The 26,057-nt window shown below is 47.5% G+C and overlaps 45 non-coding genes and 6 pseudogenes across 45 annotated transcripts; all 51 read left to right on the plus strand.

The window, feature by feature from the left end:
- Positions 1–497: 497 nt before the first annotated feature.
- LOC141025102 (5S ribosomal RNA) lies at positions 498–616 on the plus strand. The gene has a single exon (XR_012186599.1). It is a non-coding gene; the product is annotated as a 5S ribosomal RNA (ribosomal RNA).
- Positions 617–986: 370 nt separating this feature from the next.
- LOC141025142 (5S ribosomal RNA) lies at positions 987–1,105 on the plus strand. The gene has a single exon (XR_012186639.1). It is a non-coding gene; the product is annotated as a 5S ribosomal RNA (ribosomal RNA).
- Positions 1,106–1,703: 598 nt separating this feature from the next.
- LOC141025103 (5S ribosomal RNA) lies at positions 1,704–1,822 on the plus strand. The gene has a single exon (XR_012186600.1). It is a non-coding gene; the product is annotated as a 5S ribosomal RNA (ribosomal RNA).
- Positions 1,823–2,191: 369 nt separating this feature from the next.
- LOC141025143 (5S ribosomal RNA) lies at positions 2,192–2,310 on the plus strand. The gene has a single exon (XR_012186640.1). It is a non-coding gene; the product is annotated as a 5S ribosomal RNA (ribosomal RNA).
- A 600-nt stretch (positions 2,311–2,910) lies between these two features.
- On the plus strand, positions 2,911–3,029 carry LOC141023945 (5S ribosomal RNA). The gene has a single exon (XR_012185543.1). It is a non-coding gene; the product is annotated as a 5S ribosomal RNA (ribosomal RNA).
- Positions 3,030–3,399: 370 nt separating this feature from the next.
- Positions 3,400–3,518, plus strand: LOC141024022 (5S ribosomal RNA). The gene has a single exon (XR_012185620.1). It is a non-coding gene; the product is annotated as a 5S ribosomal RNA (ribosomal RNA).
- A 374-nt stretch (positions 3,519–3,892) lies between these two features.
- On the plus strand, positions 3,893–4,011 carry LOC141023518 (5S ribosomal RNA). The gene has a single exon (XR_012185119.1). It is a non-coding gene; the product is annotated as a 5S ribosomal RNA (ribosomal RNA).
- A 371-nt stretch (positions 4,012–4,382) lies between these two features.
- On the plus strand, positions 4,383–4,501 carry LOC141023822 (5S ribosomal RNA). The gene has a single exon (XR_012185419.1). It is a non-coding gene; the product is annotated as a 5S ribosomal RNA (ribosomal RNA).
- A 372-nt stretch (positions 4,502–4,873) lies between these two features.
- LOC141024566 (5S ribosomal RNA) lies at positions 4,874–4,979 on the plus strand (annotated as a pseudogene).
- Positions 4,980–5,351: 372 nt separating this feature from the next.
- LOC141024205 (5S ribosomal RNA) lies at positions 5,352–5,470 on the plus strand. Its single transcript, XR_012185802.1, has one exon. It is a non-coding gene; the product is annotated as a 5S ribosomal RNA (ribosomal RNA).
- A 371-nt stretch (positions 5,471–5,841) lies between these two features.
- LOC141025104 (5S ribosomal RNA) lies at positions 5,842–5,960 on the plus strand. Its single transcript, XR_012186601.1, has one exon. It is a non-coding gene; the product is annotated as a 5S ribosomal RNA (ribosomal RNA).
- A 369-nt stretch (positions 5,961–6,329) lies between these two features.
- LOC141023983 (5S ribosomal RNA) lies at positions 6,330–6,448 on the plus strand. Its single transcript, XR_012185581.1, has one exon. It is a non-coding gene; the product is annotated as a 5S ribosomal RNA (ribosomal RNA).
- A 604-nt stretch (positions 6,449–7,052) lies between these two features.
- On the plus strand, positions 7,053–7,171 carry LOC141023946 (5S ribosomal RNA). Its single transcript, XR_012185544.1, has one exon. It is a non-coding gene; the product is annotated as a 5S ribosomal RNA (ribosomal RNA).
- A 370-nt stretch (positions 7,172–7,541) lies between these two features.
- LOC141023809 (5S ribosomal RNA) lies at positions 7,542–7,660 on the plus strand. The gene has a single exon (XR_012185407.1). It is a non-coding gene; the product is annotated as a 5S ribosomal RNA (ribosomal RNA).
- Positions 7,661–8,034: 374 nt separating this feature from the next.
- On the plus strand, positions 8,035–8,153 carry LOC141023519 (5S ribosomal RNA). Its single transcript, XR_012185120.1, has one exon. It is a non-coding gene; the product is annotated as a 5S ribosomal RNA (ribosomal RNA).
- A 371-nt stretch (positions 8,154–8,524) lies between these two features.
- Positions 8,525–8,643, plus strand: LOC141023823 (5S ribosomal RNA). Its single transcript, XR_012185420.1, has one exon. It is a non-coding gene; the product is annotated as a 5S ribosomal RNA (ribosomal RNA).
- A 370-nt stretch (positions 8,644–9,013) lies between these two features.
- Positions 9,014–9,119, plus strand: LOC141024622 (5S ribosomal RNA; annotated as a pseudogene).
- A 373-nt stretch (positions 9,120–9,492) lies between these two features.
- LOC141024207 (5S ribosomal RNA) lies at positions 9,493–9,611 on the plus strand. The gene has a single exon (XR_012185804.1). It is a non-coding gene; the product is annotated as a 5S ribosomal RNA (ribosomal RNA).
- Positions 9,612–9,980: 369 nt separating this feature from the next.
- LOC141024140 (5S ribosomal RNA) lies at positions 9,981–10,098 on the plus strand. Its single transcript, XR_012185737.1, has one exon. It is a non-coding gene; the product is annotated as a 5S ribosomal RNA (ribosomal RNA).
- A 369-nt stretch (positions 10,099–10,467) lies between these two features.
- On the plus strand, positions 10,468–10,586 carry LOC141025144 (5S ribosomal RNA). Its single transcript, XR_012186641.1, has one exon. It is a non-coding gene; the product is annotated as a 5S ribosomal RNA (ribosomal RNA).
- A 601-nt stretch (positions 10,587–11,187) lies between these two features.
- On the plus strand, positions 11,188–11,306 carry LOC141023947 (5S ribosomal RNA). The gene has a single exon (XR_012185545.1). It is a non-coding gene; the product is annotated as a 5S ribosomal RNA (ribosomal RNA).
- A 370-nt stretch (positions 11,307–11,676) lies between these two features.
- LOC141023810 (5S ribosomal RNA) lies at positions 11,677–11,795 on the plus strand. Its single transcript, XR_012185408.1, has one exon. It is a non-coding gene; the product is annotated as a 5S ribosomal RNA (ribosomal RNA).
- Positions 11,796–12,166: 371 nt separating this feature from the next.
- LOC141023520 (5S ribosomal RNA) lies at positions 12,167–12,285 on the plus strand. The gene has a single exon (XR_012185121.1). It is a non-coding gene; the product is annotated as a 5S ribosomal RNA (ribosomal RNA).
- A 370-nt stretch (positions 12,286–12,655) lies between these two features.
- Positions 12,656–12,774, plus strand: LOC141023825 (5S ribosomal RNA). Its single transcript, XR_012185422.1, has one exon. It is a non-coding gene; the product is annotated as a 5S ribosomal RNA (ribosomal RNA).
- A 370-nt stretch (positions 12,775–13,144) lies between these two features.
- On the plus strand, positions 13,145–13,250 carry LOC141024661 (5S ribosomal RNA; annotated as a pseudogene).
- Positions 13,251–13,620: 370 nt separating this feature from the next.
- LOC141024208 (5S ribosomal RNA) lies at positions 13,621–13,739 on the plus strand. Its single transcript, XR_012185805.1, has one exon. It is a non-coding gene; the product is annotated as a 5S ribosomal RNA (ribosomal RNA).
- A 370-nt stretch (positions 13,740–14,109) lies between these two features.
- LOC141023831 (5S ribosomal RNA) lies at positions 14,110–14,227 on the plus strand. Its single transcript, XR_012185428.1, has one exon. It is a non-coding gene; the product is annotated as a 5S ribosomal RNA (ribosomal RNA).
- A 371-nt stretch (positions 14,228–14,598) lies between these two features.
- Positions 14,599–14,717, plus strand: LOC141024485 (5S ribosomal RNA). Its single transcript, XR_012186083.1, has one exon. It is a non-coding gene; the product is annotated as a 5S ribosomal RNA (ribosomal RNA).
- Positions 14,718–15,088: 371 nt separating this feature from the next.
- LOC141023984 (5S ribosomal RNA) lies at positions 15,089–15,206 on the plus strand. Its single transcript, XR_012185582.1, has one exon. It is a non-coding gene; the product is annotated as a 5S ribosomal RNA (ribosomal RNA).
- Positions 15,207–15,577: 371 nt separating this feature from the next.
- LOC141024219 (5S ribosomal RNA) lies at positions 15,578–15,696 on the plus strand. Its single transcript, XR_012185817.1, has one exon. It is a non-coding gene; the product is annotated as a 5S ribosomal RNA (ribosomal RNA).
- A 373-nt stretch (positions 15,697–16,069) lies between these two features.
- Positions 16,070–16,188, plus strand: LOC141025145 (5S ribosomal RNA). Its single transcript, XR_012186642.1, has one exon. It is a non-coding gene; the product is annotated as a 5S ribosomal RNA (ribosomal RNA).
- Positions 16,189–16,560: 372 nt separating this feature from the next.
- Positions 16,561–16,679, plus strand: LOC141024267 (5S ribosomal RNA). The gene has a single exon (XR_012185864.1). It is a non-coding gene; the product is annotated as a 5S ribosomal RNA (ribosomal RNA).
- A 369-nt stretch (positions 16,680–17,048) lies between these two features.
- On the plus strand, positions 17,049–17,167 carry LOC141023884 (5S ribosomal RNA). The gene has a single exon (XR_012185482.1). It is a non-coding gene; the product is annotated as a 5S ribosomal RNA (ribosomal RNA).
- Positions 17,168–17,538: 371 nt separating this feature from the next.
- On the plus strand, positions 17,539–17,657 carry LOC141024139 (5S ribosomal RNA). Its single transcript, XR_012185736.1, has one exon. It is a non-coding gene; the product is annotated as a 5S ribosomal RNA (ribosomal RNA).
- Positions 17,658–18,025: 368 nt separating this feature from the next.
- Positions 18,026–18,144, plus strand: LOC141023885 (5S ribosomal RNA). Its single transcript, XR_012185483.1, has one exon. It is a non-coding gene; the product is annotated as a 5S ribosomal RNA (ribosomal RNA).
- A 370-nt stretch (positions 18,145–18,514) lies between these two features.
- LOC141024458 (5S ribosomal RNA) lies at positions 18,515–18,633 on the plus strand. Its single transcript, XR_012186056.1, has one exon. It is a non-coding gene; the product is annotated as a 5S ribosomal RNA (ribosomal RNA).
- A 370-nt stretch (positions 18,634–19,003) lies between these two features.
- Positions 19,004–19,122, plus strand: LOC141023728 (5S ribosomal RNA). The gene has a single exon (XR_012185326.1). It is a non-coding gene; the product is annotated as a 5S ribosomal RNA (ribosomal RNA).
- A 371-nt stretch (positions 19,123–19,493) lies between these two features.
- On the plus strand, positions 19,494–19,612 carry LOC141025146 (5S ribosomal RNA). Its single transcript, XR_012186643.1, has one exon. It is a non-coding gene; the product is annotated as a 5S ribosomal RNA (ribosomal RNA).
- A 372-nt stretch (positions 19,613–19,984) lies between these two features.
- On the plus strand, positions 19,985–20,103 carry LOC141024277 (5S ribosomal RNA). The gene has a single exon (XR_012185874.1). It is a non-coding gene; the product is annotated as a 5S ribosomal RNA (ribosomal RNA).
- Positions 20,104–20,475: 372 nt separating this feature from the next.
- Positions 20,476–20,593, plus strand: LOC141024436 (5S ribosomal RNA). The gene has a single exon (XR_012186033.1). It is a non-coding gene; the product is annotated as a 5S ribosomal RNA (ribosomal RNA).
- A 369-nt stretch (positions 20,594–20,962) lies between these two features.
- Positions 20,963–21,081, plus strand: LOC141024319 (5S ribosomal RNA). The gene has a single exon (XR_012185916.1). It is a non-coding gene; the product is annotated as a 5S ribosomal RNA (ribosomal RNA).
- A 372-nt stretch (positions 21,082–21,453) lies between these two features.
- LOC141024014 (5S ribosomal RNA) lies at positions 21,454–21,572 on the plus strand. The gene has a single exon (XR_012185612.1). It is a non-coding gene; the product is annotated as a 5S ribosomal RNA (ribosomal RNA).
- A 371-nt stretch (positions 21,573–21,943) lies between these two features.
- On the plus strand, positions 21,944–22,062 carry LOC141024388 (5S ribosomal RNA). Its single transcript, XR_012185985.1, has one exon. It is a non-coding gene; the product is annotated as a 5S ribosomal RNA (ribosomal RNA).
- A 370-nt stretch (positions 22,063–22,432) lies between these two features.
- On the plus strand, positions 22,433–22,551 carry LOC141025147 (5S ribosomal RNA). The gene has a single exon (XR_012186644.1). It is a non-coding gene; the product is annotated as a 5S ribosomal RNA (ribosomal RNA).
- A 371-nt stretch (positions 22,552–22,922) lies between these two features.
- On the plus strand, positions 22,923–23,041 carry LOC141024023 (5S ribosomal RNA). Its single transcript, XR_012185621.1, has one exon. It is a non-coding gene; the product is annotated as a 5S ribosomal RNA (ribosomal RNA).
- A 371-nt stretch (positions 23,042–23,412) lies between these two features.
- LOC141024568 (5S ribosomal RNA) lies at positions 23,413–23,518 on the plus strand (annotated as a pseudogene).
- A 370-nt stretch (positions 23,519–23,888) lies between these two features.
- LOC141024569 (5S ribosomal RNA) lies at positions 23,889–23,994 on the plus strand (annotated as a pseudogene).
- Positions 23,995–24,365: 371 nt separating this feature from the next.
- On the plus strand, positions 24,366–24,484 carry LOC141024142 (5S ribosomal RNA). The gene has a single exon (XR_012185739.1). It is a non-coding gene; the product is annotated as a 5S ribosomal RNA (ribosomal RNA).
- Positions 24,485–24,856: 372 nt separating this feature from the next.
- On the plus strand, positions 24,857–24,975 carry LOC141025239 (5S ribosomal RNA). Its single transcript, XR_012186737.1, has one exon. It is a non-coding gene; the product is annotated as a 5S ribosomal RNA (ribosomal RNA).
- A 368-nt stretch (positions 24,976–25,343) lies between these two features.
- LOC141024263 (5S ribosomal RNA) lies at positions 25,344–25,462 on the plus strand. The gene has a single exon (XR_012185860.1). It is a non-coding gene; the product is annotated as a 5S ribosomal RNA (ribosomal RNA).
- Positions 25,463–25,833: 371 nt separating this feature from the next.
- On the plus strand, positions 25,834–25,939 carry LOC141024567 (5S ribosomal RNA; annotated as a pseudogene).
- The last annotated feature ends 118 nt before the right edge of the window (positions 25,940–26,057 follow it).

The following is a 26,057-nucleotide window of genomic DNA, read 5'->3' on the forward strand; positions in this document are numbered from 1 at the left end:
TGCTCATTGGTCACGCGTCTAGAGCCAGCTTTGTGGCGCGAGGAGCACCTTCTGAAAGGGGTAAAAAAATACGTGTTGCTGCGGTATAGAGGGAGGGGTGGAAACCGTGGTAAACTCGTCTCCGTGTTTGATGGGGGGGAGTAAGTAGTATATATAGGGCATTATCCTTTATTAGGCAACGGTTGTAATGGTAGTAAGAATGACAATCATCTTTGAAGTGGACCTGGGAGTGGCAAGCATAAGGGACGAAGGCGGGGGTAACATGTCGGATGCGATCATACCAGCACTAAAGCACCGGATCCCATCAGAACTCCGAGGGTGGGGTAGAAACCGTGGTAAACTCGTCTCCATGTTTGAGGGGGGGGGGGGAGTAAGTAGTATATATAGGGCATTATCCATTATTAGGCAACGGTTGTAATGGTAGTAAGAATGGCAATCATCTTTGCAGTGGACCTGGGAGTGGCAAGCATAAGGGACGAAGGCGGGGGTAACATGTTGGATGCGATCATACCAGCACTAAATCACCGGATCCCATCAGAACTCCGAAGTTAAGCGTGCTTGGGCGAGAGTAGTACTAGGTTGGGTGACCTCCTGGGAAGTCCTCGTGTTGCATTCCCTTTTTAATTATTTTTTGCGCCTCGTGACAAACATATCGCATGTGCGCGAGATATATTAAGCCCGTTATATTATTTTTGACATTTGCGATATGTTTTAGCTCGCTGCTCATTGGTCACGCGTCTAGAGGCGGCTTTGTGGCGCGAGGAGCGCGTTCTGAAAGGGGAAAAATACGTGTTGCTGCGGTATAGAGGTAGGGGTGGAAACCGTGGTAAACTCGTCTCCGTGTTTGAGGGGGGGGGGAGTAAGTAGTATATATAGGGCATTATCCATTATTAGGCAACGGTTGTAATGGTAGTAAGAATGACAATCATCTTTGCAGTGGACCTGGGAGTGGCAAGCATAAGGGACGAAGGCGGGGGTAACATGTCGGATGCGATCATACCAGCACTAAAGCACCGGATCCCATCAGAACTCCGAAGTTAAGCGTGCTTGGGCGAGAGTAGTACTAGGATGGGTGACCTCCTGGAAAATCCTCGTGTTGCATTCCCTTTTTAATTATTTTTTGCGCCTCCTGACAAACATATCGCATGTGCGCGATATATATTAACCCCGTTATATTATTTTTGACATTTGCGATATGTTTTAGCTCGCTGCTCATTGGTCACGCGTCTAGAGCCAGCTTTGTGGCGCGAGGAGCGCCTTCTGAAAGGGGTAAAAAAATACGTGTTGCTGCGGTATAGAGGGAGGGGTGGAAACCGTGGTAAACTCGTCTCCGTGTTTGATGGGGGGGAGTAAGTAGTATATATAGGGCATTATCCTTTATTAGGCAACGGTTGTAATGGTAGTAAGAATGACAATCATCTTTGAAGTGGACCTGGGAGTGGCAAGCATAAGGGACGAAGGCGGGGGTAACATGTCGGATGCGATCATACCAGCACTAAAGCACCGGATCCCATCAGAACTCCGAGGGTGGGGTAGAAACCGTGGTAAACTCGTCTCCATGTTTGAGGGGGGGGGAGTAAGTAGTATATATAGGGCATTATCCATTATTAGGCAACGGTTGTAATGGTAGTAAGAATGGCAATCATCTTTGCAGTGGACCTGGGAGTGGCAAGCATAAGGGACGAAGGCGGGGGTAACATGTTGGATGCGATCATACCAGCACTAAATCACCGGATCCCATCAGAACTCCGAAGTTAAGCGTGCTTGGGCGAGAGTAGTACTAGGTTGGGTGACCTCCTGGGAAGTCCTCGTGTTGCATTCCCTTTTTAATTATTTTTTGCGCCTCGTGACAAACATATCGCATGTGCGCGAGATATATTAAGCCCGTTATATTATTTTTGACATTTGCGATATGTTTTAGCTCGCTGCTCATTGGTCACGCGTCTAGAGGCGGCTTTGTGGCGCGAGGAGCGCGTTCTGAAAGGGGAAAAATACGTGTTGCTGCGGTATAGAGGTAGGGGTGGAAACCGTGGTAAACTCGTCTCCGTGTTTGAGGGGGGGGGAGTAAGTAGTATATATAGGGCATTATCCATTATTAGGCAACGGTTGTAATGGTAGTAAGAATGACAATCATCTTTGCAGTGGACCTGGGAGTGGCAAGCATAAGGGACGAAGGCGGGGGTAACATGTCGGATGCGATCATACCAGCACTAAAGCACCGGATCCCATCAGAACTCCGAAGTTAAGCGTGCTTGGGCGAGAGTAGTACTAGGATGGGTGACCTCCTGGAAAATCCTCGTGTTGCATTCCCTTTTTAATTATTTTTTGCGCCTCCTGACAAACATATCGCATGTGCGCGATATATATTAACCCCGTTATATTATTTTTGACATTTGCGATATGTTTTAGCTCGCTGCTCATTGGTCACGCGTCTAGAGGCGGCTTTGTGGCGCGAGGAGCGCGTTCTGAAAGGGGTAAAATAATACGTGTTGCTGCGGTATAGAGGGCGGGGTGGAAACCGTGGTAAACTCGTCTCCGTGTTTGAAGGGGGGGGAGTAAGTAGTATATATAGGGCATTATCCTTTATTAGGCAACGGTTGTAATGGTAGTAAGAATGACAATCATCTTTGCAGTGGACCTGGGAGTGGCAAGCATAAGGGACGAAGGCGGGGGTAACATGTCGGATGCGATCATACCAGCACTAAAGCACCGGATCCCATCAGAACTCCGAGGGTGGGGTGGAAACCGTGGTAAACTCGTCTCCGTGTTTGAGGGGGGGGGGAGTAAGTAGTATATATAGGGCATTATCCATTATTAGGCAACGGTTGTAATGGTAGTAAGAATGGCAATCATCTTTGCAGTGGACCTGGGAGTGGCAAGCATAAGGGACGAAGGCGGGGGTAACATGTTGGATGCGATCATACCAGCACTAAATCACCGGATCCCATCAGAACTCCGAAGTTAAGCGTGCTTGGGCGAGAGTAGTACTAGGTTGGGTGACCTCCTGGTAAGTCCTCGTGTTGCATTCCCTTTTTAATTATTTTTTGCGCCTCGTGACAAACATATCGCATGTGCGCGATATATATTAAGCCCGTTATATTATTTTTGACATTTGCGATATGTTTTAGCTCGCTGCTCATCGGTCACGCGTCTAGAGGCGGCTTTGTGGCGCGAGGAGCGCGTTCTGAAAGGGGTAAAAAAATACGTGTTGCTGCGGTATAGAGGGAGGGGTGGAAACCGTGGTAAACTCGTCTCCGTGTTTGAGGGGGGGAGTAAGTAGTATATATAGGGCATTATCCATTATTAGGCAACGGTTGTAATGGTAGTAAGAATGACAATCATCTTTGCAGTGGAGCTGGGAGTGGCAAGCATAAGGGACGAAGGCGGGGGTAACATGTCGGATGCGATCATACCAGCACTAAAGCACCGGATCCCATCAGAATTCCGAAGTTAAGCGTGCTTGGGCGAGAGTAGTACTAGGATGGGTGACCTCCTAGAAAATCCTCGTGTTGCATTCCCTTTTTAATTATTTTTTGCACCTCGTGACAAACATATCGCATGTGCGCGATATATATTAAGCCCGTTATATTATTTTTGACATTTGCGATATGTTTTAGCTCGCTGCTCATTGGTCACGCGTCTAGAGGCGGCTTTGTGGCGCGAGGAGCGCGTTCTGAAAGGGGTAAAAAAATACGTGTTGCTGCGGTATAGAGGGAGGGGTGGAAACCGTGGTAAACTCGTCTCCGTGTTTGAGGGGGGGGGGGAGTAAGTAGTATATATAGGGCATTATCCATTATTAGGCAACGGTTGTAATGGTAGTAAGAATGACAATCATCTTGGCAGTGGACCTGGGAGTGGCAAGCATAAGGGACGAAGGCGGGGGTAACATGTCGCATGCGATCATACCAGCACTAAAGCACCGGATCCCATCAGAACTCCGAAGTTAAGCGTGCTTGGGCGAGAGTAGTACTAGGATGGGTGACCTCCTGGAAAATCCTCGTGTTGCATTCCTTTTTTAATTATTTTTTGCGCCTCCTGACAAACATATCGCATGTGCGCGATATATATTAACCCCGTTATATTATTTTTGACATTTGCGATATGTTTTAGCTCGCTGCTCATTGGTCACGCGTCTAGAGGCGGCTTTGTGGCGCGAGGAGCGCGTTCTGAATGGGGTAAAAAAATACGTGTTGCTGCGGTATAGAGAGAGGGGTGGAAACCGTGGTAAACTCGTCTCCGTGTTTGAGGGGGGGGAGTAAGTAGTATATATAGGGCATTATCCATTATTAGGCAACGGTTGTAATGGTAGTAAGAATGACAATCATCTTTGCAGTGGACTTGGGAGTGGCAAGCATAAGGGACGAAGGCGGGGGTAACATGTCGGATGCGATCATACCAGCACTAAAGCACCGGATCCCATCAGAACTCCGTAGTTAAGCGTGCTTGGGCGAGAGTAGTACTAGGATGGGTGACCTCCTGGCAAGTCCTCGTGTTGCATTCCCTTTTTAATTATTTTTGCGGCTCGTGACAAACATATCGCATGTGCGCGATATATATTAACCCCGTTATATTATTTTTGACATTTGCGATATGTTTTAGCTCGCTGCTCATTGGTCACGCGTCTAGAGGCGGCTTTGTGGCGCGAGGAGCGCGTTCTGAAAGGGGTAAAAAATACGTGTTGCTGCGGTATAGAGGGAGGGGTGGAAACCGTGGTAAACTCGTCTCCGTGTTTGAGGGGGGGGGGGAGTAAGTAGTATATATAGGGCATTATCCATTATTAGGCAACAGTTGTAATGGTAGTAAGAATGACAATCATCTTTGCAGTGGACCTGGGAGTGGCAAGCATAAGGGACGAAGGCGGGGGTAACATGTCGGATGCGATCATACCAGCACTAAAGCACCGGATCCCATCAGAACTCCGAAGTTAAGCGTGCTGGGGCGAGAGTCGTACTAGGATGGGTGTCCTCGTGTTGCATTCCCTTTTTAATTATTTTTTGCGCCTCGTGACAAACATATCGCATGTGCGCGATATATATTAACCCCGTTATATTATTTTTGACATTTGCGATATGTTTTAGCTCGCTGCTCATTGGTCACGCGTCTAGAGGCGGCTTTGTGGCGCGAGGAGCGCGTTCTGAAAGGGGTAAAAAATATGTTTTGCTGCGGTATAGAGGGAGGGGTGGAAACCGTGGTAAACTTGTAGCCGTGTTTGAGGGGGGGGGGAGTAAGTAGTATATATAGGGCATTATCCATTATTAGGCAACGGTTGTAATGGTAGTAAGAATGACAATCATCTTTGCAGTGGACCTGGGAGTGGCAAGCATAAGGGACGAAGGCGGTGGTAACATGTCGGATACGATCATACCAGCACTAAAGCACCGGATCCCATCAGAACTCCGAAGTTAAGCGTGCTTGGGCGAGAGTAGTACTAGGATGGGTGACCTCCTTGAAAATCCTCGTGTTGCATTCCCTTTTTAATTATTTTTTGCGCCTCCTGACAAACATATCGCATGTGCGCGATATATATTAACCCCGTTACATTATTTTTGACATTTGCAATATATTTTTGCTCGCTGCTCATTGGTCACGCGTCTAGAGGCGGCTTTGTGGCGCGAGGAGCGCGTTCTGAAAGGGGTAAAATAATACGTGTTGCTGCGGTATAGAGGGCGGGGTGGAAACCGTGGTAAACTCGTCTCCGTGTTTGAGGGGGGGGAGTAAGTAGTATATATAGGGCATTATCCATTATTAGGCAACGGTTGTAATGGTAGTAAGAATGGCAATCATCTTTGCAGTGGACCTGGGAGTGGCAAGCATAAGGGACGAAGGCGGGGGTAACATGTTGGATGCGATCATACCAGCACTAAATCACCGGATCCCATCAGAACTCCGAAGTTAAGCGTGCTTGGGCGAGAGTAGTACTAGGTTGGGTGACCTCCTGGGAAGTCCTCGTGTTGCATTCCCTTTTTAATTATTTTTTGCGCCTCGTGACAAACATATCGCATGTGCGCGAGATATATTAAGCCCGTTATATTATTTTTGACATTTGCGATATGTTTTAGCTCGCTGCTCATTGGTCACGCGTCTAGAGGCGGCTTTGTGGCGCGAGGAGCGCGTTCTGAAAGGGGAAAAATACGTGTTGCTGCGGTATAGAGGTAGGGGTGGAAACCGTGGTAAACTCGTCTCCGTGTTTGAGGGGGGGGGAGTAAGTAGTATATATAGGGCATTATCCATTATTAGGCAACGGTTGTAATGGTAGTAAGAATGACAATCATCTTTGCAGTGGACCTGGGAGTGGCAAGCATAAGGGACGAAGGCGGGGGTAACATGTCGGATGCGATCATACCAGCACTAAAGCACCGGATCCCATCAGAACTCCGAAGTTAAGCGTGCTTGGGCGATAGTAGTACTAGGATGGGTGACCTCCTGGAAAATCCTCGTGTTGCATTCCCTTTTTAATTATTTTTTGCGCCTCCTGACAAACATATCGCATGTGCGCGATATATATTAACCCCGTTATATTATTTTTGACATTTGCGATATGTTTTAGCTCGCTGCTCATTGGTCACGCGTCTAGAGGCGGCTTTGTGGCGCGAGGAGCGCGTTCTGAAAGGGGTAAAATAATACGTGTTGCTGCGGTATAGAGGGCGGGGTGGAAACCGTGGTAAACTCGTCTCCGTGTTTGAAGGGGGGGGAGTAAGTAGTATATATAGGGCATTATCCTTTATTAGGCAACGGTTGTAATGGTAGTAAGAATGACAATCATCTTTGCAGTGGACCTGGGAGTGGCAAGCATAAGGGACGAAGGCGGGGGTAACATGTCGGATGCGATCATACCAGCACTAAAGCACCGGATCCCATCAGAACTCCGAGGGTGGGGTGGAAACCGTGGTAAACTCGTCTCCGTGTTTGAGGGGGGGGGGGGGGAGTAAGTAGTATATATAGGGCATTATCCATTATTAGGCAACGGTTGTAATGGTAGTAAGAATGGCAATCATCTTTGCAGTGGACCTGGGAGTGGCAAGCATAAGGGACGAAGGCGGGGGTAACATGTTGGATGCGATCATACCAGCACTAAATCACCGGATCCCATCAGAACTCCGAAGTTAAGCGTGCTTGGGCGAGAGTAGTACTAGGTTGGGTGACCTCCTGGTAAGTCCTCGTGTTGCATTCCCTTTTTAATTATTTTTTGCGCCTCGTGACAAACATATCGCATGTGCGCGATATATATTAAGCCCGTTATATTATTTTTGACATTTGCGATATGTTTTAGCTCGCTGCTCATCGGTCACGCGTCTAGAGGCGGCTTTGTGGCGCGAGGAGCGCGTTCTGAAAGGGGTAAAAAAATACGTGTTGCTGCGGTATAGAGGGAGGGGTGGAAACCGTGGTAAACTCGTCTCCGTGTTTGAGGGGGGGAGTAAGTAGTATATATAGGGCATTATCCATTATTAGGCAACGGTTGTAATGGTAGTAAGAATGACAATCATCTTTGCAGTGGAGCTGGGAGTGGCAAGCATAAGGGACGAAGGCGGGGGTAACATGTCGGATGCGATCATACCAGCACTAAAGCACCGGATCCCATCAGAATTCCGAAGTTAAGCGTGCTTGGGCGAGAGTAGTACTAGGATGGGTGACCTCCTGGAAAATCCTCGTGTTGCATTCCCTTTTTAATTATTTTTTGCACCTCGTGACAAACATATCGCATGTGCGCGATATATATTAAGCCCGTTATATTATTTTTGACATTTGCGATATGTTTTAGCTCGCTGCTCATTGGTCACGCGTCTAGAGGCGGCTTTGTGGCGCGAGGAGCGCGTTCTGAAAGGGGTAAAAAAATACGTGTTGCTGCGGTATAGAGGGAGGGGTGGAAACCGTGGTAAACTCGTCTCCGTGTTTGAGGGGGGGGGGGAGTAAGTAGTATATATAGGGCATTATCCATTATTAGGCAACGGTTGTAATGGTAGTAAGAATGACAATCATCTTTGCAGTGGACCTGGGAGTGGCAAGCATAAGGGACGAAGGCGGGGGTAACATGTCGCATGCGATCATACCAGCACTAAAGCACCGGATCCCATCAGAACTCCGAAGTTAAGCGTGCTTGGGCGAGAGTAGTACTAGGATGGGTGACCTCCTGGAAAATCCTCGTGTTGCATTCCCTTTTTAATTATTTTTTGCGCCTCCTGACAAACATATCGCATGTGCGCGATATATATTAACCCCGTTATATTATTTTTGACATTTGCGATATGTTTTAGCTCGCTGCTCATTGGTCACGCGTCTAGAGGCGGCTTTGTGGCGCGAGGAGCGCGTTCTGAATGGGGTAAAAAAATACGTGTTGCTGCGGTATAGAGGGAGGGGTGGAAACCGTGGTAAACTCGTCTCCGTGTTTGAGGGGGGGGAGTAAGTAGTATATATAGGGCATTATCCATTATTAGGCAACGGTTGTAATGGTAGTAAGAATGACAATCATCTTTGCAGTGGACTTGGGAGTGGCAAGCATAAGGGACGAAGGCGGGGGTAACATGTCGGATGCGATCATACCAGCACTAAAGCACCGGATCCCATCAGAACTCCGTAGTTAAGCGTGCTTGGGCGAGAGTAGTACTAGGATGGGTGACCTCCTGGCAAGTCCTCGTGTTGCATTCCCTTTTTAATTATTTTTGCGGCTCGTGACAAACATATCGCATGTGCGCGATATATATTAACCCCGTTATATTATTTTTGACATTTGCGATATGTTTTAGCTCGCTGCTCATTGGTCACGCGTCTAGAGGCGGCTTTGTGGCGCGAGGAGCGCGTTCTGAAAGGGGTAAAAAATACGTGTTGCTGCGGTATAGAGGGAGGGGTGGAAACCGTGGTAAACTCGTCTCCGTGTTTGAGGGGGGGGGAGTAAGTAGTATATATAGGGCATTATCCATTATTAGGCAACAGTTGTAATGGTAGTAAGAATGACAATCATCTTTGCAGTGGACCTGGGAGTGGCAAGCATAAGGGACGAAGGCGGGGGTAACATGTCGGATGCGATCATACCAGCACTAAAGCACCGGATCCCATCAGAACTCCGAAGTTAAGCGTGCTGGGGTGAGAGTCGTACTAGGATGGGTGTCCTCGTGTTGCATTCCCTTTTTAATTATTTTTTGCGCCTCGTGACAAACATATCGCATGTGCGCGATATATATTAACCCCGTTATATTATTTTTGACATTTGCGATATGTTTTAGCTCGCTGCTCATTGGTCACGCGTCTAGAGGCGGCTTTGTGGCGCGAGGAGCGCGTTCTGAAAGGGGTAAAAAATATGTTTTGCTGCGGTATAGAGGGAGGGGTGGAAACCGTGGTAAACTTGTAGCCGTGTTTGAGGGGGGGGGGGAGTAAGTAGTATATATAGGGCATTATCCATTATTAGGCAACGGTTGTAATGGTAGTAAGAATGACAATCATCTTTGCAGTGGACCTGGGAGTGGCAAGCATAAGGGACGAAGGCGGTGGTAACATGTCGGATACGATCATACCAGCACTAAAGCACCGGATCCCATCAGAACTCCGAAGTTAAGCGTGCTTGGGCGAGAGTAGTACTAGGATGGGTGACCTCCTTGAAAATCCTCGTGTTGCATTCCCTTTTTAATTATTTTTTGCGCCTCCTGACAAACATATCGCATGTGCGCGATATATATTAACCCCGTTACATTATTTTTGACATTTGCAATATATTTTTGCTCGCTGCTCATTGGTGACGCGTCTAGAGGCGGCTTTGTGGCGCGAGGAGCGCGTTCTGAAAGGGGTAAAAAAATACGTGTTCTGCGGTATAGAGGGAGGGGTGGAAACCGTGGTAAACTCGTCTCCGTGTTTGAGGGGGGGAGTAAGTAGTATATATAGGGCATTATCCATTATTAGGCAACGGTTGTAATGGTAGTAAGAATGACAATCATCTTTGTAGTGGACCTGGGAGTGGCAAGCATAAGGGACGAAGGCGGGGGTAACATGTCGGATGCGATCATACCAGCACCAAGCACCGGATCCCATCAGAACTCCGAAGTTAAGCGTGCTTGGGTGAGAGTAGTACTAGGATGGGTGACCTCCTGGGAAGTCCTCGTGTTGCATTCCCTTTTTAATTATTTTTTTGCGCCTCGTGACAAACATATCGCATGTGCGCGATATATATTAACCCCGTTATATTATTTTTGACATTTGCGATATGTTTTAGCTCGCTGCTCATTGGCACGCGTCTAGAGGCGGCTTTGTGGCGCGAGGAGCGCGTTCTGAAAGGGGAAAAATACGTGTTGCTGCGGTATAGAGGGAGGGGTGGAAACCGTGGTAAACTCGTCTCCGTGTTTGAGGGGGGGGGAGTAAGTAGTATATATAGGGCATTATCCATTATTAGGCAACGGTTGTAATGGTAGTAAGAATGACAATCATCTTTGCAGTGGACCTGGGAGTGGCAAGCATAAGGGACGAAGGCGGGGGTAACATGTCGGATGCGATCATACCAGCACTAAAGCACCGGATCCCATCAGAACTCCGAAGTTAAGCGTGCTTGGGCGAGAGTAGTACTAGGATGGGTGACCTCCTGGAAAATCCTCGTGTTGCATTCCCTTTTTAATTATTTTTTGCGCCTCCTGACAAACATATCGCATGTGCGCGATATATATTAACCCCGTTATATTATTTTTGACATTTGCGATATGTTTTAGCTCGCTGCTCATTGGTCACGCGTCTAGAGGCGGCTTTGTGGCGCGAGGAGCGCGTTCTGAAAGGGGTAAAATAATACGTGTTGCTGCGGTATAGAGGGCGGGGTGGAAACCGTGGTAAACTCGTCTCCGTGTTTGAAGGGGGGGGGGAGTAAGTAGTATATATAGGGCATTATCCTTTATTAGGCAACGGTTGTAATGGTAGTAAGAATGACAATCATCTTTGCAGTGGACCTGGGAGTGGCAAGCATAAGGGACGAAGGCGGGGGTAACATGTCGGATGCGATCATACCAGCACTAAAGCACCGGATCCCATCAGAACTCCGAGGGTGGGGTGGAAACCGTGGTAAACTCGTCTCCGTGTTTGAGGGGGGGGGAGTAAGTAGTATATATAGGGCATTATCCATTATTAGGCAACGGTTGTAATGGTAGTAAGAATGGCAATCATCTTTGCAGTGGACCTGGGAGTGGCAAGCATAAGGGACGAAGGCGGGGGTAACATGTTGGATGCGATCATACCAGCACTAAATCACCGGATCCCATCAGAACTCCGAAGTTAAGCGTGCTTGGGCGAGAGTAGTACTAGGTTGGGTGACCTCCTGGTAAGTCCTCGTGTTGCATTCCCTTTTTAATTATTTTTTGCGCCTCGTGACAAACATATCGCATGTGCGCGATATATATTAAGCCCGTTATATTATTTTTGACATTTGCGATATGTTTTAGCTCGCTGCTCATTGGTCACGCGTCTAGAGGCGGCTTTGTGGCGCGAGGAGCGCGTTCTGAAAGGGGTAAAAAAATACGTGTTGCTGCGGTATAGAGGGAGGGGTGGAAACCGTGGTAAACTCGTCTCCGTGTTTGAGGGGGGGAGTAAGTAGTATATATAGGGCATTATCCATTATTAGGCAACGGTTGTAATGGTAGTAAGAATGACAATCATCTTTGCAGTGGACCTGGGAGTGGCAAGCATAAGGGACGAAGGCGGGGGTAACATGTCGGATGCGATCATACCAGCACTAAAGCACCGGATCCCATCAGAATTCCGAAGTTAAGCGTGCTTGGGCGAGAGTAGTACTAGGATGGGTGACCTCCTGGAAAATCCTCGTGTTGCATTCCCTTTTTAATTATTTTTTGCACCTCGTGACAAACATATCGCATGTGCGCGATATATATTAAGCCCGTTATATTATTTTTGACATTTGCGATATGTTTTAGCTCGCTGCTCATTGGTCACGCGTCTAGAGGCGGCTTTGTGGCGCGAGGAGCGCGTTCTGAAAGGGGTAAAAAAATACGTGTTGCTGCGGTATAGAGGTAGGGGTGGAAACCGTGGTAAACTCGTCTCCGTGTTTGAGGGGGGGGAGTAAGTAGTATATATAGGGCATTATCCATTATTAGGCAACGGTTGTAATGGTAGTAAGAATGACAATCATCTTGGCAGTGGACCTGGGAGTGGCAAGCATAAGGGACGAAGGCGGGGGTAACATGTCGCATGCGATCATACCAGCACTAAAGCACCGGATCCCATCAGAACTCCGAAGTTAAGCGTGCTTGGGCGAGAGTAGTACTAGGATGGGTGACCTCCTGGAAAATCCTCGTGTTGCATTCCCTTTTTAATTATTTTTTGCGCCTCCTGACAAACATATCGCATGTGCGCGATATATATTAACCCCGTTATATTATTTTTGACATTTGCGATATGTTTTAGCTCGCTGCTCATTGGTCACGCGTCTAGAGGCGGCTTTGTGGCGCGAGGAGCGCGTTCTGAATGGGGTAAAAAATACGTGTTGCTGCGGTATAGAGGGAGGGGTGGAAACCGTGGTAAACTCGTCTCCGTGTTTGAGGGGGGGGAGTAAGTAGTATATATAGGGCATTATCCATTATTAGGCAACGGTTGTAATGGTAGTAAGAATGACAATCATCTTTGCAGTGGACTTGGGAGTGGCAAGCATAAGGGACGAAGGCGGGGGTAACATGTCGGATGCGATCATACCAGCACTAAAGCACCGGATCCCATCAGAACTCCGTAGTTAAGCGTGCTTGGGCGAGAGTAGTACTAGGATGGGTGACCTCCTGGCAAGTCCTCGTGTTGCATTCCCTTTTTAATTATTTTTGCGGCTCGTGACAAACATATCGCATGTGCGCGATATATATTAACCCCGTTATATTATTTTTGACATTTGCGATATGTTTTAGCTCGCTGCTCATTGGTCACGCGTCTAGAGGCGGCTTTGTGGCGCGAGGAGCGCGTTCTGAAAGGGGTAAAAAATACGTGTTGCTGCGGTATAGAGGGAGGGGTGGAAACCGTGGTAAACTCGTCTCCGTGTTTGAGGGGGGGGGAGTAAGTAGTATATATAGGGCATTATCCATTATTAGGCAACAGTTGTAATGGTAGTAAGAATGACAATCATCTTTGCAGTGGACCTGGGAGTGGCAAGCATAAGGGACGAAGGCGGGGGTAACATGTCGGATGCGATCATACATGCACTAAAGCACCGGATCCCATCAGAACTCCGAAGTTAAGCGTGCTGGGGTGAGAGTCGTACTAGGATGGGTGTCCTCGTGTTGCATTCCCTTTTTAATTATTTTTTGCGCCTCGTGACAAACATATCGCATGTGCGCGATATATATTAACCCCGTTATATTATTTTTGACATTTGCGATATGTTTTAGCTCGCTGCTCATTGGTCACGCGTCTAGAGGCGGCTTTGTGGCGCGAGGAGCGCGTTCTGAAAGGGGTAAAAAATATGTTTTGCTGCGGTATAGAGGGAGGGGTGGAAACCGTGGTAAACTTGTAGCCGTGTTTGAGGGGGGGGAGTAAGTAGTATATATAGGGCATTATCCATTATTAGGCAACGGTTGTAATGGTAGTAAGAATGACAATCATCTTTGCAGTGGACCTGGGAGTGGCAAGCATAAGGGACGAAGGCGGTGGTAACATGTCGGATACGATCATACCAGCACTAAAGCACCGGATCCCATCAGAACTCCGAAGTTAAGCGTGCTTGGGCGAGAGTAGTACTAGGATGGGTGACCTCCTTGAAAATCCTCGTGTTGCATTCCCTTTTTAATTATTTTTTGCGCCTCCTGACAAACATATCGCATGTGCGCGATATATATTAACCCCGTTACATTATTTTTGACATTTGCAATATATTTTTGCTCGCTGCTCATTGGTGACGCGTCTAGAGGCGGCTTTGTGGCGCGAGGAGCGCGTTCTGAAAGGGGTAAAAAAATACGTGTTGCTGCGGTATAGAGGGAGGGGTGGAAACCGTGGTAAACTCGTCTCCGTGTTTGAGGGGGGGAGTAAGTAGTATATATAGGGCATTATCCATTATTAGGCAACGGTTGTAATGGTAGTAAGAATGACAATCATCTTTGTAGTGGACCTGGGAGTGGCAAGCATAAGGGACGAAGGCGGGGGTAACATGTCGGATGCGATCATACCAGCACCAAGCACCGGATCCCATCAGAACTCCGAAGTTAAGCGTGCTTGGGCGAGAGTAGTACTAGGATGGGTGACCTCCTGGGAAGTCCTCGTGTTGCATTCCCTTTTTAATTATTTTTTTGCGCCTCGTGACAAACATATCGCATGTGCGCGATATATATTAACCCCGTTATATTATTTTTGACATTTGCGATATGTTTTAGCTCGCTGCTCATTGGCACGCGTCTAGAGGCGGCTTAGTGGCGCGAGGAGCGCGTTCTGAAAGGGGTAAAAAAATACATGTTGCTGCGGTATAGAGGGTGGGGTGGAAACCGTGGTAAACTCGTCTCCGTGTTTCAGGGGGGGGAGTAAGTAGTATATATAGGGCATTATCCATTATTAGGCAACGGTTGTAATGGTAGTAAGAATGGCAATCATCTTTGCAGTGGACCTGGGAGTGGCAAGCATAAGGGACGAAGGCGGGGGTAACATGTCGGATGCGCTCATACCAGCACTAAATGACCGGATCCCATCAGAACTCCGAAGTTAAGCGTGCTCGGGCGACAGTAGTACTAGAATGGGTGACCTCCTGGGAAGTCCTCGTGTTGCATTCCCTTTTTAATTATTTTTTGCGCGTCGTGAGAAACATATCGCATGTGCGCGATATATATTAACCCCGTTATATTATTTTTGACATTTGCGATATGTTTTAGCTCGCTGCTCATTGGTCACGCGTCTAGAGGCGGCTTTGTGGCGCGAGGAGCGCGTTCTGAAAGGGGTAAAAAAATACGTGTTGCTGCGGTATAGAGGGAGGGGTGGAAACCGTGGTAAACTCGTCTCCGTGTTTGAGGGGGGGGAGTAAGTAGTATATATAGGGCATTATACATTATTAGGCAACGGTTGTAATGGTAGTAAGAATGACAATCATCTTTGCAGTGGACCTGGGAGTGGCAAGCATAAGGGACGAAGGCGGGGGTAACATGTTGGATGCGATCATAGCAGCACTAAAGCACCGGATCCCATCAGAACTCCGAAGTTAAGCGTGCTTGGGCGAGATTGTACTAGGATGGGTGACCTCCTGGGAAGTCCTCGTGTTGCATTCCCTTTTTAATTATTTTTTGCGCCTCATGACAAACATATCACATGTGCGCGATATATATTAACCCCGTTATATTATTTTTGACATTTGCGATATGTTTTAGCTCGCTGCTCATTGGTCACGCGTCTAGAGGCGGCTTTGTGGCGCGAGGAGCGCGTTCTGAAAGGGGTAAAAAAATACGTGTTGCTGCGGTATAGAGGGAGGGGTGGAAACCGTGGTAAACTCATCTCCGTGTTTGAGGGGGGGGAGTAAGTAGTATATATAGGGCATTATCCATTATTAGGCAACGGTTGTAATGGTAGTAAGAATGACAATCATCTTTGAAGTGGACCTGGGAGTGGCAAGCATAAGGGACGAAGGCAGGGGTAACATGTCGGATGCGATCATACCAACACTAAAGCACCGGATCCCATCAGAACTCCGAAGTTAAGCGTGCTTGGGCGAGAGTAGTACTAGGATGGGTGACCTCCTGGAAAATCCTCGTGTTGCACTCCCTTTTTAATTATTTTTTGCGCCTCGTGACAAACATATCGCATGTGCGCGATATAGATTAACCCCGTTGTATTATTTTTGACATTTGCGATACGTTTTAGCTCGCTGCTCATTGGTCACGCGTCTAGAGGCGGCTTTGTGGCGCGAGGAGCGCGTTCTGAAAGGGGTAAAAAAATACGTGTTGCTGCGGTATAGAGGGAGGGGTGGAAACCGTGGTAAACTCGTCTCCGTGTTTGAGGGGGGGGGGAGTAAGTAGTATATATAGGGCATTATCCATTATTAGGCATTGGTTGTAATGGTAGTAAGAATGACAATCATCTTTGAAGTGGACCTGGGAGTGGCAAGCATAAGGGACGAAGGCGGGGGTAACATGTCGGATGCGATCATACCAGCACTAAAGCACCGGATCCCATCAGAACTCCGAAGTTAAGCGTGCTTGGGCGAGAGTAGTACTAGGATGGGTGACCTCCTGGAAAATCCTCGTGTTGCATTCCCTTTTTAATTATTTTTTGCGCCTCGTGACAAACATATCGCATGTGCGCGATATATATTAACCCCGTTATATTATTTTTGACATTTGCGATATGTTTTAGCTCGCTGCTCATTGGCACGCGTCTAGAGGCGGCTTTGTGCCGCGAGGAGCGCGTTCGGAAAGGGGTAAAAAAATACGTGTTGCTGCGGTATAGAGGGTGGGGTGGAAACCGTGGTAAACTCGTCTCCGTGTTTGAGGGGGGGGGGAGTAAGTAGTATATATAGGGCATTATCCATTATTAGGCAACGGTTGTAATGGTAGTAAGAATGGCAATCATCTTTGAAGTGGACCTGGGAGTGGCAAGCATAAGGGACGAAGGCGGGGGTAACATGTTGGATGCGATCATACCAGCACTAAATCACCGGATCCCATCAGAACTCCGAAGTTAAGCGTGCTTGGGCGAGAGTAGTACTAGGTCGGGTGACCTCCTGGCAAGTCCTCGTGTTGCATTCCCTTTTTAATTATTTTTGCGGCTCGTGACAAACATATCGCATGTGTGCGATATATATTAACCCCGTTATATTATTTTTGACATTTGCGACATGTTTTAGCAAGCTGCTCATTGGTCACGCGTCTAGAGGCGGCTTTGTGGCGCGAGGAGCGCGTTCTGAAAGGGGTAAAAAATACGTGTTGCTGCGGTATAGAGGGAGGGGTGGAAACCGTGGTAAACTCGTCTCCGTGTTTGAGGGGGGGGAGTAAGTAGTATATATAGGGCATTATCCATTATTAGGCAACGGTTGTAATGGTAGTAAGAATGACAATCATCTTTGCAGTGGACCTGGGAGTGGCAAGCATAAGGGACGAAGGCGGGGGTAACATGTCGGATGCGATCATACCAGCACTAAAGCAACGGATCCCATCAGAACTCCGAAGTTAAGCGTGCTTGGGCGAGAGTAGTACTAGGATGGGTGACCTCCTGGAAAATCCTCGTGTTGCATTCCCTTTTTAATTATTTTTTGCGCCTCGTGACAAACATATCGCATGTGCGCGATATATATTAACCCCGTTATATTATTTTTGACATTTGCGATATGTTTTAGCTCGCTGCTCATTGGTCACGTGTCTAGAGGCGGCTTTGTGGCGCGAGGAGCGCGTTCTGAAAGGGGTTAAAAAAATACGTGTTGCTGCGGTATAGAGGGAGGGGTGGAAACCGTGGTAAACTCGTCTCCTGATTGAGGGGGGGGAGTAAGTAGTATATATAGGGCATTATCCATTATTAGGAAACGGTTGTAATGGTAGTAAGAATGACAATCATCTTTGCAGTGGACCTGGGAGTGGCAAGCATAAGGGACGAAGGCGGGGGTAACATGTCGGATGCGATCATACCAGCACTAAAGCACCGGATCCCATCAGAACTCCGTAGTTAAGCGTGCTTGGGCGAGAGTAGTAATAGGATGGGTGACCTCCTGGCAAGTCCTCGTGTAGCATTCCCTTTTTAATTATTTTTGCGGCTCGTGACAAACATATCGCATGTGCGCGATATATATTAACCCCGTTATATTATTTTTGACATTTGCGACATGTTTTAGCAAGCTGCTCATTGGTCACGCGTCTAGAGGCGGCTTTGTGGCGCGAGGAGCGCGTTCTGAAAGGGGTAAAAAATACGTGTTGCTGCGGTATAGAGGGAGGGGTGGAAACCGTGGTAAACTCGTCTCCGTGTTTGAGGGGGGGAGTAAGTAGTATATATAGGGCATTATCCATTATTAGGCAACGGTTGTAATGGTAGTAAGAATGACAATCATCTTTGCAGTGGACCTGGGAGTGGCAAGCATAAGGGACGAAGGCGGGGGTAACATGTCGGATGCGATCATACCAGCACTAAAGCAACGGATCCCATCAGAACTCCGAAGTTAAGCGTGCTTGGGCGAGAGTAGTACTAGGATGGGTGACCTCCTGGAAAATCCTCGTGTTGCATTCCCTTTTTAATTATTTTTTGCGCCTCGTGACAAACATATCGCATGTGCGCGATATATATTAACCCCGTTATATTATTTTTGACATTTGCGACATGTTTTAGCAAGCTGCTCATTGGTCACGCGTCTAGAGGCGGCTTTGTGGCGCGAGGAGCGCGTTCTGAAAGGGGTAAAAAATACGTGTTGCTGCGGTATAGAGGGAGGGGTGGAAACCGTGGTAAACTCGTCTCCGTGTTTGAGGGGGGGGAGTAAGTAGTATATATAGGGCATTATCCATTATTATGCAACGGTTGTAATGGTAGTAAGAATGACAATCATCTTTGCAGTGGACCTGGGAGTGGCAAGCATAAGGGACGAAGGCGGGGGTAACATGTGGGATGCGATCATAGCAGCACTAAAGCACCGGATCCCATCAAAACTCCGAAGTTAAGCGTGCTTGGGTGAGAGTAGTACTAGGATGGGTGACCTCGTCGGAAATCCTCGTGTTGCATTCCCTTTTTAATCATTTTTTGCGCCTCGTGACAAACATATCGCATGTGCGCGATATATATTAACCCCGTTATATTATTTTTGACATTTGCGATATGTTTTAGCTCGCTGCTCATTGGTCACGCGTCTAGAGGCGGCTTTGTGGCGCGAGGAGCGCGTTCTGAAAGGGTAAAAAAATATGTGTTGCTGCGGTATAGAGGGAGGGGTGGAAACCGTGGTAAACTTGTAGCCGTGTTTGAGGGGGGGGAGTAAGTAGTATATATAGGGCATTATCCATTATTAGGCAACGGTTGTAATGGTAGTAAGAATGACAATCATCTTTGCAGTGGACCTGGGAGTGGCAAGCATAAGGGACGAAGGCGGGGGTAACATGTCGGATGCGATCATACCAGCACTAAAGCACCGGATCCCATCAGAACTCCGAAGTTAAGCGTGCTTGGGCGAGAGTAGTACTAGGATGGGTGACCTCCTTGAAAATCCTCGTGTTGCATTCCCTTTTTAATTATTTTTTGCGCCGCCTGACAAACATATCGCATGTGCGCGATATATATTAACCCCGTTATATTATTTTTGACATTTGCAATATGTTTTTGCTCGCTGCTCATTGGTCACGCGTCTAGAGGCGGCTTTGTGGTGCGAGGAGCGCGTTCTGAAAGGGGTAAAAAAATACGTGTTGCTGCGGTATAGAGGGAGGGGTGGAAACCGTGGTAAACTCGTCTCCGTGTTTGAGGGGGGGGAGTAAGTAGTATATATAGGGCATTATCCATTATTAGGCAACGATTGTAATGGTCGTAAGAATGACAATCATCTTTGAAGTGGACCTGGGAGTGGCAAGCATAAGGGACGAAGGCGGGGGTAACATGTCGGATGCGATCATACCAGCACTAAAGCACCGGATCCCATCAGAACTCCGAAGTTAAGCGTGCTTGGGCGAGAGTAGTACTAGGATGGGTGACCTCCTGGAAAATCCTCGTGTTGCATTCCCTTTTTAATTATTTTTTGCGCCTCGTGACAAACATATCGCATGTGAGCGGTATATATTAACCCCGTTATATTATTTTTCAGATTTGCGATATGTTTTAGCTCGCTGCTCATTGGTCACGCGTCTAGAGGCGGCTTTGTGGCGCGAGGAGCGCGTTCTGAAAGGGGTAAAAAAATACGTGTTGCTGCGGTATAGAGGGAGGGGTGGAAACCGTGGTAAACTCGTCTCCGTGTTTGAGGGGGGGGGAGTAAGTAGTATATATAGGGCATTATCCATTATTAGGCAACGGTTGTAATGGTAGTAAGAATGACAATCATCTTTGCAGTGGACCTGGGAGTGGCAAGCATAAGGGACGAAGGCGGGGGTAACATGTCGGATGCGATCATACCAGCACTAAAGCAACGAATCCCATCAGAACTCCGAAGTTAAGCGTGCTTGGGCGAGAGTAGTACTAGGATGGGTGACCTCCTGGAAAATCCTCGTGTTGCATTCCCTTTTTAATTATTTTTTGCGCCTCGTGACAAACATATCGCATGTGCGCGATATATATTAACCCCGTTATATTATTTTTGACATTTGCGATATGTTTTAGCTCGCTGCTCATTGGTCACGCGTCTAGAGGCGGCTTTGTGGCGCGAGGAGCGCGTTCTGAAAGGGGTAAAAAAATACGTGTTGCTGCGGTATAGAGGGAGGGGTGGAAACCGTGGTAAACTCGTCTCCGTGTTTGAGGGGGGGGGAGTAAGTAGTATATATAGGGCATTATCCATTATTAGGCAACGGTTGTAATGGTAGTAAGAATGACAATCATCTGTGCAGTGGACCTGGGAGTGGCAAGCATAAGGGACGAAGGCGGGGGTAACATGTCTGATGCGATCATACCAGCACTAAAGCACCGGATCCCATCAGAACTCCGAAGTTAAGCGTGCTTGGTGAGAGTAGTACTAGGATGGGTGACCTCCAGGGAAGTCCTCGTGTTGCATTCCCTTTTTAATTAATTTTTGCGCCTCGTGACAAACATATCGCATGTGCGCGATATATATTAACCCCGTTATATTATTTTTGACATTTGCGATATGTTTTAGCTCGCTGTTCATTGGCACGCGTCTAGAGGCGGCTTTGTGGCGCGAGGAGCGCGTTCTGAAAGGGGTAAAAAAATACGTGTTGCTGCGGTATAGAGGGAGGGGTGGAAACCGTGGTAAACTCGTCTCCGTGTTTGAGGGGGGGAGTAAGTAGTATATATAGGGCATTATTCATTATTAGGCAACGGTTGTAATGGTAGTAAGAATGACAATCATCTTTGCAGTGGACCTGGGAGTGGCAAGCATAAGGGACGAAGGCGGGGGTAACATGTAGGATGCAATCATACCAGCACTAAAGCACCGGATCCCATCAAAACTCTGTAGTTAAGCGTGCTTGGGCGAGAGTAGTACTAGGATGGGTGACCTACTAGGAAGTCCTCGTGTTGCATTCCCTTTTTAATTATTTTTTTGCGCCTCGTGACAAACATATCGCATGTGCGTGATATATATTAACCCCGTTATATTATTTTTGTCATTTGCGATATGTTTTAGCTCGCTGCTCATTGGCACGCGTCTAGAGGCGGCTTTGTGGCGCGAGGAGCGCGTTCTGAAAGGGGTTAAAAAAATACGTGCTGCTGAGGTATAGAGGGTGGGGTGGAAACCGTGGTAAACTCGTCACCGTGTTTGAGGGGGGGGAGTAAGTAGTATATATAGGGCATTATCCATTATTAGGGAACGGTTGTAATGGTAGTAAGAATGGCAATCATCTTTGAAGTGGACCTGGGAGTGGCAAGCATAAGGGACGAAGGCGGGGGTAGCATGTCGGATGCGATCATACGAGCACTAAAGCACCGGATCCCATCAGAACTCCGAACTTAAGCGTGCTTGGGCGAGAGTAGTACTAGGATGGGTGACCTCCTGGGAAGTCCTCGTGTTGCATTCCCTTTTTAATTATTTTTTTGCGCCTCGTGACAAACATATCCCATGTGCGCGATATATATTAACCCCGTTATATTATTTTTGTCATTAGCGATATGTTTTAGCTCGCTGCTCATTGGCACGCGTCTAGAGGCGGCTTTGTGGCGCGAGGAGCGCGTTCTGAAAGGGGTAAAAAAAATACGTGTTGCTGCGGTATAGAGGGTGGGGTGGAAACCGTGGTAAACTCGTCTCCGTGTTTGAGGGGGGGAGTAAGTAGTATATATAGGTCATTATCCATTATTAGGGAACGGTTGTAATGGTAGTAAGAATGGCAATCATCTTTGCAGTGGACCTGGGAGTGGCAAGCATAAGGGACGAAGGCGGGGGTAACATGTCGGATGCGATCATACCAGCACTAAATGACCGGATCCCATCAGAACTCCGAAGTTAAGCGTGCTTGGGCGACAGTAGTACTAGAATGGGTGACCTCCTGGGAAGTCCTCGTGTTGCATTCCCTTTTTAATTATTTTTTGCGCGTCGTGAGAAACATATCGCATGTGCGCGATATATATTAACCCCGTTATATTATTTTTGACATTTGCGATATGTTTTAGCTCGCTGCTCATTGGTCACGCGTCTAGAGGCGGCTTTGTGGCGCGAGGAGCGCGTTCTGAAAGGGGTAAAAAAATACGTGTTGCTGCGGTATAGAGGGAGGGGTGGAAACCGTGGTAAACTCGTCTCCGTGTTTGAGGGGGGGAGTAAGTAGTATATATAGGGCATTATCCATTATTAGGCAACGGTTGTAATGGTATTAAGAATGACAATCATCTTTGCAGTGGACCTGGGAGTGGCAAGCATAAGGGACGAAGGCGGGGGTAACATGTCGGATGCGATCATACCAGCACTAAAGCACCGGATCCCATCAGAACTCCGAAGTTAAGCGTGCTTGGGCGAGAGTAGTACTAGGATGGGTGACCTCCTGGAAAATCCTCGTGTTGCATTCCCTTTTCAATTATTTTTTGCGCCTCGTGACAAACATATCGCATGTGCGCGATATATATTAACCCCGTTGTATTATTTTTGACATTTGCGATACGTTTTAGCTCGCTGCTCATTGGTCACGCGTCTAGAGGCGGCTTTGTGGCGCGAGGAGCGCGTTCTGAAAGGGGTAAAAAAATACGTGTTGCTGCGGTATAGAGGGAGGGGTGGAAACCGTGGTAAACTCGTCTCCGTGTTTGAGGGGGGGGAGTAAGTAGTATATATAGGGCATTATCCATTATTAGGCAACGGTTGTAATGGTAGTAAGAATGACAATCATCTTTGCAGTGGACCTGGGAGTGGCAAGCATAAGGAACGAAGGCGGGGGTAACATGTCGGATGCGATCATACCAGCACTAAAGCACCGGATCCCATCAGAACTCCGTAGTTAAGCGTGCTTGGGCGAGAGTAGTACTAGGATGGGTGACCTCTTGTTAAGTCCTCGTGTTGCATTCCCTTTTTAATTATTTTTTGCGGCTCGTGACAAACATATCGCATGTGCGCGATATATATTAACCCCGTTATATTATTTTTGACATTTGCGATATGTTTTAGCTCGCAGCTCATTTGTCACGCGTATAGAGGCGGCTTTGTGGCGCGAGGAGCGCGTTCTGAAAGGGGTAAAAAATACGTGTTGCTGCGGATAGAGGGAGGGGTGGAAACCGTCGTAAACTCGTCTCCGTGTTTGAGGGGGGGGGGAGTAAGTAGTATATATAGGGCATTATCCATTATTAGGCAACGGTTGTAATGGTAGTAAGAATGACAATCATCTTTGCAGTGGACCTGGGAGTGGCAAGCATAAGGGAAGAAGGCGGGGGTAACATGTGGGATGCGATCATAGCAGCACTAAAGCACCGGATCCCATCAGAACTCCGAAGTTAAGCGTGCTTGGGTGAGAGTAGTACTAGGATGGGTGACCTCGTGTTGCATTCCCTTTTTAATTATTTTTTGCGGCTCGTGACAGACATATCGCATGTGCGCGATATATATTAACCCCGTTATATTATTTTTGACATTTGCGATATGTTTTAGCTCGCAGCTCATTGGTCACGCGTCTAGAGGCGGCTTTGTGGCGCGAGGAGCGCGTTCTGAAAGGGGTAAAAAATACATGTTGCTGCGGTATAGATGGAGGGGTGGAAACCGTGGTAAACTCGTCTCCGTGTTTGAGGGGGGGGAGTAAGTAGTATATATAGGGCATTATCCATTATTAGGCAACGGTTGTAATGGTAGTAAGAATGACAATCATCTTTGAAGTGGACCTGGGAGTGGCAAGCATAAGGGACGAAGGCGGGGGTAACATGTGGGATGCGATCATAGCAGCACTAAAGCACCGGATCCCATCAGAACTCCGAAGTTAAGCGTGCTTGGGTGAGAGTAGTACTAGGATGGGTGACCTCGTGTTGCATTCCCTTTTTAATTATTTTTTGCGCCTCGTGACAAACATATCGCATGTGCGCGATATATATTAACCCCGTTATGTTATTTTTGACATTAGCGATATGTATTAGCTCGCTACTCATTGGTCACGCGTCTAGAGGCGGCTTTGTGGCGCGAGGAGCGCGTTCTGAAAGGGGTAAAAAATACGTGTTGCTGCGGTATAGAGGGAGGGGTGAAAACCGTGGTAAACTCGTCTCCGTGTTTGAGGGGGGGGGAGTAAGTAGTATATATAGGGCATTATCCATTATTAGGCAACGGTTGTAATGGTAGTAAGAATGACAATCATCTTTGCAGTGGACCTGGGAGTGGCAAGCATAAGGGACGAAGGCGGGGGTAACATGTCGGATGCAATCATACCAGCACTAAAGCACCGGATCCCATCAGAACTCCGAAGTTAAGCGTGCTTGGGCGAGAGTAGTACTAGGATGGGTGACCTCCTGGAAAATCCTCCTGTTGCATTCCCTTTTTAATTATTTTTTGCGCCTCGTGACAAACATATCGCATGTGCGCGATATATATTAACCCCGTTATATTATTTTTGACATTTGCGATATGTTTTAGCTCGCTGCTCATTGGTCACGCGTCTAGAGGCGGCTTTGTGGCGCGAGGAGCGCGTTCTGAAAGGGGTAAAAAAATACGTGTTGCTGCGGTATAGAGGGAGGGGTGGAAACCGTGGTAAACTCGTCTCCGTGTTTGAGGGGGGGGGAGTAAGTAGTATATATAGGGCATTATCCATTATTAGGCAACGGTTGTAATGGTAGTAAGAATGACAATCATCTTTGTAGTGGACCTGGGAGTGGCAAGCATAAGGGACGAAGGCGGGGGTAACATGTTGGATGCGATCATACCAGCACTAAAGCACCGGATCCCATCAAAACTCCGAAGTTAAGCGTGCTTGGGCGAGAGTAGTACTAGGATGGGTGACCTCCTGGGAAGTCCTCGTGTTGCATTCCCTTTTTAATTATTTTTTGCGCCTCGTGACAAACATATCGCATGTGCGCGATATATATTAACCCCGTTATATTATTTTTGACATTTGCGATATGTTTTAGCTCGCTGTTCATTGGCATGCGTCTAGAGGCGGCTTTGTGGCGCGAGGAGCGCGTTCTGAAAGGGGTAAAAAAATTCGTATTGATGCGGTATAGAGGGTGGGGTGGAAACCGTGGTAAACTCGTCTCCGTGTTTAAGGGGGGAGTAAGTACTATATATAGGGCATTATCCATTATTAGGCAACGGTTGTAATGGTAGTAAGAATGACAATCATCTTTGCAGTGGATCTGGGAGTGGCAAGCATAAGGGACGAAGGCGGGGGTAACATGTAGGATGCGATCATACCAGCACTAAAGCACCGGATCCCATCAGAACTCTGTAGTTAAGCGTGCTTGGGCGAGAGTAGTACTAGGATGGGTGACCTACTAGGAAGTCCTAGTGTTGCATTCCCTTTTTAATTATTTTTTGCGCGTCGTGACAAACATATCGCATGTGCGCGATATATATTAACCCCGTTATATTATTTTTGACATTTGCGATATGTTTTAGCTCGCTGCTCATTGGTCACGCGTCTAGAGGCGGCTTTGTGGCGCGAGGAGCGCGTTCTGAAAGGGGTAAAAAATACGTGTTGCTGCGGTATAGAGGGAGGGGTGGAAACCGTGGTAAACTCGTCTCCGTGTTTGAGGGGGGGGGAGTAAGTAGTATATATAGGGCATTATCCATTATTAGGCAACGGTTGTAATGGTAGTAAGAATGACAATCATCTTTGCAGTGGACCTGGGAGTGGCAAGCATAAGGGACGAAGGCGGGGGTAACATGTTGGATGCGATCATACCAGCACTAAAGCACCGGATCCCATCAGAACTCCGTAGTTAAGCGTGCTTGGCCGAGAGTAGTACTAGGATGGGTGACCTCGTGTTGCATTCCCTTTTTAATTATTTTTTGCGGCTCGTGACAAACATATCGCATGTGCGCGATATATATTAACCCCGTTATATTATTTTTGACATTTGCGATATGTTTTAGCTCGCAGCTCATTGGTCAC

Source organism: Aegilops tauschii, chromosome 5 (assembly GCF_002575655.3).
Source record: "Aegilops tauschii subsp. strangulata cultivar AL8/78 chromosome 5, Aet v6.0, whole genome shotgun sequence".
In the NCBI taxonomy this organism is placed as follows: domain Eukaryota; kingdom Viridiplantae; phylum Streptophyta; class Magnoliopsida; order Poales; family Poaceae; genus Aegilops; species Aegilops tauschii.